General features: G+C 33.7%; 1 pseudogene; it reads left to right on the forward strand.

Annotated features, from left to right (window-relative positions):
* The first annotated feature begins 11,339 nt into the window (after positions 1–11,339).
* Positions 11,340–11,847, forward strand: LOC116597921 (annotated as a pseudogene).
* Positions 11,848–12,421: the final 574 nt, after the last annotated feature.

Below are 12,421 nucleotides of genomic sequence, written 5' to 3' on the forward strand. Positions count from 1 at the left end.
GATCAATTCCAACCAAAGAGCAGCGTTTTGGTAAGCCCCGTGGGGCCTCATTTTGGTGGTGCACAAGGGGAAGGGCCCGGAAGTGGGGAGAATGTTTTTTTATCAAGAGAACTGTTGGAGTACACATAGCAGGGATTTACATTTACTTGTTAATTCTGCAACTGCTATCTGGGCATGCGCTTGGGTTGGGCGGGGTTTGTATATTACGCAGTTTAGCCAAACACTCAGCAAATACGTACATACATGTACACGTCTACGTGATTCTTTATGTGTATATGTACAAACACACATGTACTCATGCACACATACACATACTAATACCTTCAAGTCTACCTTGTAATTCTTCACCTTTCCGAGGCCATATTTGTTTCTCCTTTCTCATGCATGGAGAACCCGGTTCCTAACAGTTTTAGAATTATTACGCTAATAATACTCCTAAAAACAAGCCTATCTTAATGAACCAAAACTTTTCCTTTTGTAAAATGGCTATATATTTCCCTACTTCGTGTCTGTTCATTCACCCAGTACAGGTAGATTGATATTCAGATTGTTTCTGGTTTTTTACAATGAACAAACAATATCCACAAGGAATAACCTTATTCATATGTAGTTTTAAAATTTTGGGGTGTGTATCTTTGGGGTAAATTTCTAGAACCAGGGCTGTTTGAGTCAGAGGACAAATGTGTAAATAGTTTTTGTTTTCCTTCATAAGGGATAATAACAATTTGCAATCTCATCTGCAGTGTTTCGAAGATTGTACCCACATCCTTGTCAATAGAATGTACTGCCAAGGTTTTGAATTAGAAATACTTACTATCTCAGGGGCGCCTTGGTGGCTCAGTGGGTTAAAGCCTCTGCCTTCAGCTCGGGTCATGGTCCCAGCGCCCTGGGATGGAGCCCCGCATCATGGGCTCTTTGCTCAGCAGGGAGCCTGCTTCCCCCCCACCCCCCCGCCCCTCCCTGCCTCTCTGCCTATTTGTGATCTCTCTCTCTCTCTGTTTCAAATAAATAAATAAAATCTTAAAAAAAAAGAAAAATACTATTCAGTATAGTTTTATTCATACATATTTTGCATATTTAAATTTATTTATTTTAAAGATTTTATTTATTTATTTGACAGAGAGATCACCAGTAGGCAGAGAGGCAGGCAGGGAGAGAGAGAGAGAGAGAGAGAGAGAGAGAGAGAAGCAGGCTCCCTGCTGAGCAGAGAGCCAGATGTGGGGCTTGATCCAGGACCCTGAGATCATGACCTGAGCCCAAGGCAGAGGCTTAACCCACTGAGCCACCCAGGTGCCCCTTAAATTTCTTTATTAAGGCATAATTTATATACAGGGAAATGCATGAATCTATAAATGTATGCAGCCGTGTAACCACGATCTCACTCAAGAAATAAGATATTTCCATCACTCCAGAAAGCTGTCTTGTGCCCATTTCTACTCAAATTCCACACCCTCTTCACCAGCAGCAACCCCAAAGCTAATCTACCACCACTGCTTAGTTTGTACTGTTCTTAAACGTCAATTTATAAATAGAATCAGGTAGTACATCATATTTTATATTTGACTTCTTTTGTGCAATACATTATTTGTGAGGTTTACCTGTGTTGCTGCACATATTAATAACTAGTCCTTTTTATTTCTGTGTAATATTTCATTGTAGGAGTACCCTGGTTTTTCTGTCCATTCTTCTGTTGATGGGTATTTGGGTTGTTCCTAATTTTTTTATTATTATAAAAGTCACTACGAACATCCTCATTCAAATCATATTCATTCATATACATACTTTTATTTTTTAATGGCTTTGTAGTTCTCCCTTTTGTCAATGTAGGGATTGATTCATTCAGGTAGGTATGGGTGTTTAGGTTGTTTATAGCAATCTGTTCCTTTTAGTTAATCTATACGTAGTAGCTGCATGTTTAACTTTATCACAAATTGCTAGTTTTCCTAAGTGGTTGTTCCATGTAGTACTACTACCAGAAATATATGAGAATTCTAGCTGAGAATTCTACACCTTTGCCACCATTTAACCTCCTGGCTTTTGTAAATTTGATATAAATATGTAATGCATTTGAGTTGAATTTTTATTGGACTTTGAATTGAATTTTTATGTCAGAAATAGGTGTTGATTTTTGTCCAAAGCCTATGAAGGATGTGTGGAGATATCTTTTTTTTCTTTTTAGATCTCTTAATATGCTGTATTATATTAGTCAATTTCCTAATATTATATTATAATATTATAGTATATAATATATTATGATTATACTATTTTATATATATAATATAATATATATTAGTCAATTTCCTAATATTGAACCATAGTTGGCAATTTTGGGATGGATTACCTTTGGTCACAGTGTATTAATTACCTTTGGTCACAGAGTATTAATATTTTTAATATGCCGTTCAATTTTATTTGATGATATATTTTTAAGATTTTAAAATTAATATTCATAAGTGAAATTAGTCCATATCTTTCTTTTTCTGTCTTTATCAAGTTTAGGAATTAATGTATAATGTATTAATCACTATATAAATAAAACTAGGACATTTTCCTCCTTTTTCCCCCCAACATCATAATTCCCCATAATTTATGAAGTATCATGATTACTCTTTCTTTAAATGTTTAATAGAAGTTTCATGTGAAACCATCTGGACTTGATGCCTTTTTATGAGGTAGTTCTGGGATACTTTTCTTCACTTACTTTATGGAAATTGATTTATTTCAGATTTTTAAAATCTCTATTAGTGTTGATTTTTTAAAATTGTATTTTCTTCAAAATTTTATCCATTTCTTCTAGATTTTCAAATATAATTGTTCAGCATTTTAAATAGGATCATTTGTTTTAATTTTATCTGTCTCAATGGTTGTTTTCCAATTCATTTTATTTTATATATTGTCATTTCCTTTTATTTCTTCTTTAGGGTGGCTAGTGGTTTTCTATTTTGTTATGTCTTTTCATGAAATCATAATTTTGACTTAATAATCCTGTTCTTTACTTTGTTTTCTGTATAATTTCTTACTGTTTTAAATTTTATTATTTCCTTCTGAGAGTTTATAAAATTGTTACTGTGTTTTGAATTTTATCAAATGTATTTGCTACATTTACTGAGACCAGCATGTAAATTTTTCCTATTTATTTCTGTTAATGTTTTGAATTACAGTAATCTTGTTTTTGCAAATAACAAACTATCCTGGAATTCCTAGAATATACCTTGTTTCTCTGTACAGTAATATTCCTTTTATATATTGCTAGAATTTTTAATATTGCTAGATTTGATCATTGATGTTTTGTATAGGATTTTTCACCTATATTCATGAATCAGACTAGTCTGTTGTTTTCCTTTACTGCAAAATCTTTGTTAGGTCTTTGTAATAAGTTATACTTTCTTCATAAAATGAACTGGGAAATATTACTTGTTTTTTCCTTATTTTGACGAGTTTATGTAATGTTGATGTTTTTCCTTCTTTAAATATTTAGAATTCACTTGTTAAGCCATTTGGTTCTGGACCTCTGGAAAAGTTTTTTTGGAGGGGGAGTTTATCAATAATAGATCCAATTTCCAAAATAGGGAACTATTAAAATTTTCCAATTATTTCTGTCTATTTTAGTTACATTTTTAGAAGAAATTCATCCATTTCATCTAATTATCAAATTTATCAGGCATGTAATTTTACATAGTATATTCTTATTACCCTTATTTTGTCTGTTACATCTTTAGAGATGTCCCCTTTTATATGGATAGCTTTTCCTCCTTTTTTCTTTCTTAGTCTTGTTAGTGATTTATCTAGTTTAATAACCTAGTTAAAGAACCAATTTTTGGCTGCATTAATCTTTATTGCCAATTTTTAAAATTTATAATTATTTTCTCTCATCTTTTAAATTTTCCTTTATTTTACTTTTTGAGATTTGGTGTCCTTTTTGATATAAAAACTTTAGCTATTGATTTTCAAACTTTATTCTTTCCTAACAAATCCATTTAAAGCTATATTTTAACCTTAAAAACTGCTCTACTTATCTCTTCAGTCTTTATGGCATATTCATTACCATAGAGTTCAAAAGCCTTTTTTAACTTTCTTTATGATTACTACTTTGACCCATGTGTTATTTAGAAGTTATTGCCTAGTTTCAAGCATTAAGAATTTCTAAGGTATCTTTTGTGTTTGATTTCTATCTTCATTCCACTGTGGTTAGAATCTTTGAAATTTCTTGAAGTCTTGATCAGCATAAAGATAATTTAGTAAATATTCTATGTGCAATTTGAAAGAATATTCATTCTGTTGTTACAAGGTATGATGTTCTATGTGTTAAAATTATTTTGTTGATTGAGTTTATCCTTTTTTATTCATTTTTCAACTATTCTGTCAACTATTGGCCAAGTTGTTTGTGTCTTTCACTATGATTGAAATTTTCTCTACTTTTAATTTCATTTTAGACCTAATCTATTTTTGTATAGATGTTTTTTGTTGCATAAAAATGTAGAGCTGATATGTATCCCCAATGGATTGATTACTTTATCATACTTAAATGTTTCTCTTTATCTCCAGTAATCCTGGTTTCTTTAGAATCTACTTCCTCTTATAAATATCTACACAAACTTTCTTATGTAAACATTTGCATGTTGTAAACTTTTATTGGTCTTTTTACTTTAGCTTCTTATGTCTTTATGTATAGAACAGTAATGGTTGGATTTTTTAATCCAATTAGATAACTAAGGCTTCAGTATGAATATTTAATTCATTTGCATTTAGTGTAAAACTAGTATAATTGGGATTACATCTGCCATTTTATTGTGGTTCTGTTACAGCTGACTCTCATTATTTGCTGATTCCATACTTGCAAATTCATCTACTGACTAAAATTTATTTGTAACCCCAAAATCAACATGGCAATTTCATGGTTATTCATGGACATGCACAGCGTGGTGAAAAATTTGAGTAGATCTATGCACACATTCCTGAGATCAAAAAAGGTGATGTTCTGGTTTCTTCTTTTAGCTCTCACACTGTAAATACATGTCTTTTTGTAATCTATTTAATGTCATGTTTTCCACATTTTTTGTACTTTTGTTGGTGACTTTGTTGTTTAAAATGGTCCCCAAGTGTAGTCCCAAAGTGTTGTCTAGTAGTTTCTAAGGGCAAAAAGTAGCTAAATTTCTGGATTCGTGAGATAATGAGTGAATGGGGGGGGGGGAGTATAGGGATAGTATTGTTGCAAGACTGAAAGTATAAGACTGTGGTCGAGTTACCCAGGGTCAGGAAAATGTGAAACCCTTCTCAGTTGGTGCCAGCTGGCTTACATGATTCAGAAGGTGATATGGTACGGAAAATGGTAAACTTGTAAGTAAACAAGGCAAGTTGTAATCAGGGACTGTAGAAAAAATTTTAAAATACTTGCTAAATGTTATAAGGAAAAGAATTTATGGAAGAGGAGCTTCTTAAGGCTTATGAGAATGATTTGTTTTACAAGGACATTGGCAACAAACCTATGTAAAGCAAATGGTGTTTTTGTTGACAAAAATGGAGGCTTGTGAGAACTAAACTCTTAATTTCCCCTAGGAGTTCAGTGTTCATAGTGATTTTATGTAACATATCTACTATGAATTAACAAGAACTGATGTATTTGTCTTGTTTTCTTTCTGAAATCTATTCATTTTGTATGTTTATTTTATATCTTCTAATATACTAACTTATCTTATTTGTAGTATTTTTTCCATTTATTATTTTGAGTTATTCAGATATACAAACATATCATCTTTAAGTAGATACAGTTATATTCTTTTTGGTGTGTACTTTCTCTTACTTAATTACCTTAATTTTAAAAATTTCTTAGTACTTCCAAGACAATGTTAAATAGTAACCAAAATAATAGGTATCTTTTCCTTGTTTCTGAATCTAATGGGAATTTCTCCAATATTTAGCACTAAGTAAATTGCAAACTTTTGGGGGTAGTATATGTTTTCTTGTATTTGAAAAATATCCATCAATTTCTATCTTATCATGGATGAGGATTCAGTATTGTCATGTGACTTTTTGGCAGCTGGGGAGATGTTATTATTGTTTTCTCATGCCAATTGATATGATGAATTATATTAAAGGGCTTCCTAATATTGAACTGCTTTACATCCAAAGAGTGATCTCCTTTGGTCATTATACACACACACAAACACATACACACATGTAGTTTTTGTGGGAAAATACAAAAAACATTAAATTCACCATCTTAACCACTTATAAATGTACATAGAGTTTAGAGGCCATAAATACATACATGTTGTTTTGCAACCATCACCATTACCCATCCCCATAACTCTTTTGAAAAACAAAAATTCTGTACTTACTAAACAACTTCCCATTCTCCCCTTCCCTCAGTCCCTGGCAACCACCATTACCATTTTTGTCTTTATGATTTTAACTACTTCAAGTACATCAAGTAGAATCATATAGAATTTCTCTTTTTGTGACTAACTTATTTCAGTCATAATGTCGAGTTTCACCAGGTAGTAGCGTATTGCTGAATTTCCTTTATTTTTAAGGCTGAATCACTTTCTTTTCTTTTTTTTTTTTAAAGGATTTATTTATTTATTTACATATTTGAGAGAGAGAGAGCACATGAGCAGAGGGGAGGAGCAGAAAAAGAGGGAGAAGCAGACTCCCCACTGAGCAGGGAGCCTGATGGTGGGCTCCATCCCAGGAGCCTGAGATCCTGACCTGAGCCAAAGGCAGACACTTAACTGACTGAACCATCCAGGTGCCCCAAGGCTGAATCACTTTCTATTATATGTATATGACACATTTTGCTTATCCATTCCTCAGTCAATAAGCACTTGGGTTGTTTCCATGTTTTACTACTGTGAATAATGTTGCTATGAATATGCATGGACAAATATCTCTTAGAGATCATGCTTTTAATGATTTGGGGTATCCAGAAGTGGAATTGCTGGGTTTTACAGTAACTCTATTTTTAACTTTTTTGGGAACTGCCATACTATTTTCCACAGGAGCTATAACATTTTACATTCCCAACAATAGTGCAGAAGTGTTCTGATTTCTCCTTATTATATATATATTATTTTTAAAGATTTTATTTATTTATTTGACAGGCAGAGATCACAAGTAGGTGGAGAAGCAGGCAGAGAGAGAGGAGGAAGCAGGCTCCCTGCTGAGCAGAGAGCCTGATGCGGGGCTCAATCCTAGGACCCTGGGATCATGACCTGAGCTGAAGGCAGAGGCTTTAGCCCACTGAGCCACCCGGGCACCCCTCCATGTTATATTATTTTTAATGGAAAGTTGGATTCTTTTTTTAAAGATATTTGAATCTAAGTTTACAAGTGAAATTCATCTGTAGAATTTTGTGCAATTTGTTTTCATTTTTGATTTTTAAAAAAAATTTAAATTATTTACTTATTTTAGAAAGAAAGAGAGGGGGAGGGGCAAAAGGAGAGAGCCTCAAGCAGACTCTACACTGAATGCAGAGCCTGACACTGTGCTTGATCTCACGGGGATCATGACCTGAGCGGGAATCAAGAGTCAGACACTTAACCAACTGTGCCACCCAGGACCCCCTTATTTTCATATTTTAGTACCAATGCTACACTCATTCATTTCAGGAAAAGAATTTACAAGCTCTGTATATTTTCAGTGGTTTGGAATAGCTTAAATATTACTACCTGATGCTTCAAGGTTAAGTAGAAATTCATTATGAAGTCATCTGGTTTTTTGTAGGGAAATCATTTTTTTTTTTGTAGGGGCATATTTAAAACCTTTCTCTATTCTTTAGTGGAAAATTATCTCTCTAGACTGTCCATCTATATTGGGGACAATTTTGGTAAATGGTATTTTCCTATAAAGTTATTTTTTAAATGTTTTTAGATGTATAGACATAGAGTTGTCAAAATAGTCTCAAGTTTTAACTTTTTTTTTTTTTTTTACTTTGTAATTATTTACATTTCTTATTATGGTATTTATAGTTCCTATTTAAAAAAGAAAAGTGGGCTTTTCAGTAATTTGCCAATGTGTCAATTTTGCTGATTTTTCTTCCAAAGACCTAGTATTTTTATTTCATCATAGGTTCTATTATTTGTTTTCTATCTCATCATCGTTTGTTTTTTTCTTTATTAATTTCTTTCCTTTACTTTCTTCCTGTTCACTCTGAATGTTTTTTTTAGCTTTTTGAGTTGCACATTTAACCTATTTTCAGTGAATTTTTTGGTAATCAATTACAAATATTTAATAGTGAAAATTTCCCTTGCAGCTGTGCTTTGACAACTTTTTTTTTTTATTTTAATGTGTAACATTGTCATTGTTATTTTCTATAAACTCTGACAATTTTGTATTGTAAATTCTTTCTCATCCAAGAATTGCTTAACATTATGTAGTTTAATGTCCAGGTGTAAAAAAAAGCTTTTAAAAAGAAGTTTTTTTTAACTTGTTTCTAGTTTTGTTGCATTGGGGTTAGAGAACAATATTTGTACAAATATTGTAGTTTGCCTACTATGTGATCAATTTTTGTGAATTTTCTGTTTTGTTTTGGAAAACATGTATCCTCTTTCATCGAATTCATAGTTCAGTTTATATATACAGTATTTATCTTATTGATTATATCTTATTGATTATATCCTAATTTTTTACTGCTCTATCTTGGGTTAAGAGAGGAGGGTTAAGATTTTCCATTATTAGTGTATTTCTGACTATTTCTTCTTTAATCTCATGTAGTTTCTGCTTTGTGAAGGTGGTTGATGTGCCATTGGGTGCATAAATATCAATAGCTGTTACAGATCTTCATTATGATTCCTAGCACTTAAGATTTCAAAGTGTTTTTCTTTTCTCTACTTAATATTTTTTGCTTGAGATTTACCTTCTGATCACAGCTCTGCTTTCTTTCTTTAAATCTTTCTTTCTTTAAAAAAAAAAAAAAGAGAGAGAGAGAACACAAGCTTGGGGGGGGGTGTAGGCAGAGGAAGAAGCAGGCTCCCGATTGAGCAAGGAGACCAATGTGGGACTTGAGCCACGACCCTGGATCATGACCTGAGTCGAAGGCAGACACCCAACCAACTGAGCCACCCAGGCGCCCCTCTGCTTTCTTTTATATCTGGTTTGTTCATTTCGACTAGAGTCCTTTACTCCTTGATTCCCATTATTTAATTTTGGTTTTATAATTGAAGATGTAGAATGCTTATAGGAGTTTTATCTGAATATTCTCCAAAAATTTCTTGGGTATTTTCCTTTTATCCCATTGAATTCAGAGGGAGTCCAGGGTTTTATAAACTGGCCTGGACTTAAGTTAGGCCAACAAAACCCCAAACTACAAAGGTGACACTCACTAAAATAAGACTTGGGCATCAACCCCTGAGTATGGTAATATACCTTTTGATTTTAATTCCCTACATAATATTCATTTTTTCCCTTTTCCTAATAAATATATTCCTGATTTTGCATGCTGCTGAAAGATAGCATTTCCTAACATCCAGGATGTAGTCATGGGACACATTATCTGGCCAGCAAGACATGATTGAAAAGCTGAGGATTTCTGAGAATGTTTCACTTTTTCAATATTGTGCGTTCTGTTTTTGATTGTTAATTCTCATTTTCCATATATCTTATTCTTGTTTCCTTCCTCTTTCTCCTCCTACTCTTTTTTCTTCTTCATTTTCATCTTCCCTAGAAAATGAACAGGAAACGGAGATAGAACAGTCATTTTTCAATCTTAAGGTGACCATGGAAAGAAAGCCATTTGTTAATGATGGCAAACCTGGAGGATAAATACCATGTGTTATTACTGACATGTTTACTTTTGGACTCCCTGCCTATGGACTTCTTGTTTTGTAAAAAAAAATATATATATATATATAAACACCCATGTAGCTAGCTAACTGTGATTGGGTTTGCATTACATACACTTAAACATATACATAACTAATAAATTCAACTTCATTTCTACACTTACATGGCTTCTCCCTTAGCTTTATTTCCCATTGTCATTCCTTAGTTTCTCTCTTGAACTTAAGGGAAGATTAATTTTCTCTGCTTTTGACTTTTAACATTCCTTTGGTCTTGACTCACATTGTCTTATCCTCCCCTTTTCCATTCAACTCAACCACATGCCAATTTTCTTAGTTGACTATTTCTCCTTTGTAGGACATACCATGGTTCTGAAGGCTGCCACTTAACTGGAACATACAGAGATGTTCTCAAGCTTTTGACTCTAATCTAATGAGAATACAGTTTCTGAACCAAATTTCAGTTCCAAATGGAGCCTTTTAAGTCATCCATGGGTACATTGGCCCTGGAGTGGTAAAGACCACAATTTGCATACAAGAAAACATGGTAGACATCTCCGCATCAGGCCCACAGGCACTCTCAATGCCCCAAATGTTAAATCCACACCTTGTTCAACTCTATGCCTGGTCCCTGGTATGTGTTCCCTAATGCAGCGTGTGGGAGAGCCAGCTCTGCTAAATGGAGAGCGCTCAGAAAATCAGACCAGGGTTTATGAGCAAGGGAGAAATCACAAACTTGAGCTGTAGCGCCACCTCTTGGAAAACAAAAGATAGGTTTCCGGTAGTCTGCACGGTGAATAAGAACCAAAGACAAAACCTTAAGAATTCTTCCATGAGAGGAATTAAGAAGTGTGGAGTAGGTATAACTATAGAAGGTCAGAGAAACCTCTCATATAACAGGACCACGAACAATATATCCCATCTGAAGGCAACTAGTAAAAATTTGAGAAGGTGTCTACTACCGCGAATGTGAAAGCAGCAATACAAAACTCTAAAAGCATGAAGCATCAAGGACACGTATCACTGAAAGATAATCTTCCAATTGTTGAGAACTCAAAGACACAGAATTTTGCAATCTAGCTAATAAATAATTCTAAATTGTTGTTTTGAGGTAACTCAACAAGCTGCAAGAAAACATGAAAAGATAATTCAACAAAATCAGGAAAGCAACATATGAACAAATTGAGGAATTTAGCAAAGAGATCAAAATCATAAAAGGCGAAAACACAAATTCTAGAGCTGAAAAAAATCAGCGAATGAAATGAAAAATATACAATAGAAAGTATCTACAGAAATGTAACTATTATAATTTGCTAACAAATACAAAATATAAAGAAGATATATTGTGACATCAAAGATATAAGAGGGGAGGAGTGAAAGGGTAGAGCTTTTGTATGCCATTGAAGTTAGGTCACTATCAAGTTAAAATGGACTGTTTTATCTATGAGATGTTTTCAGGTGAGCCTTCTGTTAACCACAAAGCAAAAACCTACAGTAGATTCACAAAAGATAAAGAAAGAGGAATCAGAACAGAAAAAGAAGCTGAGCCCTGCCTAATCCACAATGGCTATGCTGATCTTTGTTGTTGAGGGAAATGGGGATCCAGGTACCTGTGTAGTTTCCAAGGATGGACTGGAATCTGGATTTCAGCCAGAGCCTTAACGGGACACTAAGGTTTCAATGCCATGTATTGGCAAAATGTTTGGTGCTCCACAAGTTTTACCTAAAGCTGCCAGAACTGTTAACATAACAGAAATGTCAGTAAAGACTAATGGGCCCCTCAAACAGACAAGACAGCCTTCTCTGTGAAACAGGATCAGGAAAAAAGCAAAAAGCTCTGTTCCTGCTTGGATGATGCTGATCCAGAAATTGAAAAATTCGTTCCCTTAAATCCTCTAGATTTTGAGAGTTTTGACCTGACTGAAGAATATGAGATGGCACAGCTCCCCTTAAATAGAGTGCCTCCCATGAGACTTGATGAGAAAAGGAAACTTGAAAAACTGTTACACCTGGCTCCTCTTCCCCTCCAAAAATGCCCTCCACAGTGATGTGGAAGTAGAATCTGCTGTAGCCTCCTTCAAGCATTCTGTGGGCTCTGGATGTCAAATTGGCACCCCCTTATTATAAGTTAAATATTTAAGTTTCTTAGCACTTTATAATGTGTGTGTGTGTGTGTGTGTATTTATACTAATAGAGCCATTCTGTGTTTAATAGAAAAAAAAAAGAAAAAGGAAAATCACCAATTAACAAAGGGAAGCAGAAACAGAGGGATAAAAAATAACTGAACTACAAAACAGCCAGGAAACAATGAATAAGATGGCATTAGTAAGTTTCTACATAGCAACAATTACTCTAAATGTAAATGGATTGAATTCACCAATCAAAAGGCATGGAGTAGTTGTAATGGATAAAAAACCTAACTATATGTTGTCAATGAGAGACTCATTTCAGCTTTGAGGACTCACATAGGTTCAAATTGAAGGAATGGAAAAAGATGTTCTGTTCAAGTGGCATCCAAAAGAAGGTGGAGGGTAGCTATATTTACATCAGATAAAATACACTTTAAGTCAAGAGAGAAAGAAGGCCATTAAATAATAATAAAGGGGTCAATTCATTGAAAAGATATAATAGTCATAAATATACAC

This window comes from Mustela erminea, chromosome 8 (assembly GCF_009829155.1).
Source record: "Mustela erminea isolate mMusErm1 chromosome 8, mMusErm1.Pri, whole genome shotgun sequence".
Classification (NCBI taxonomy): Eukaryota; Metazoa; Chordata; class Mammalia; order Carnivora; family Mustelidae; genus Mustela; species Mustela erminea.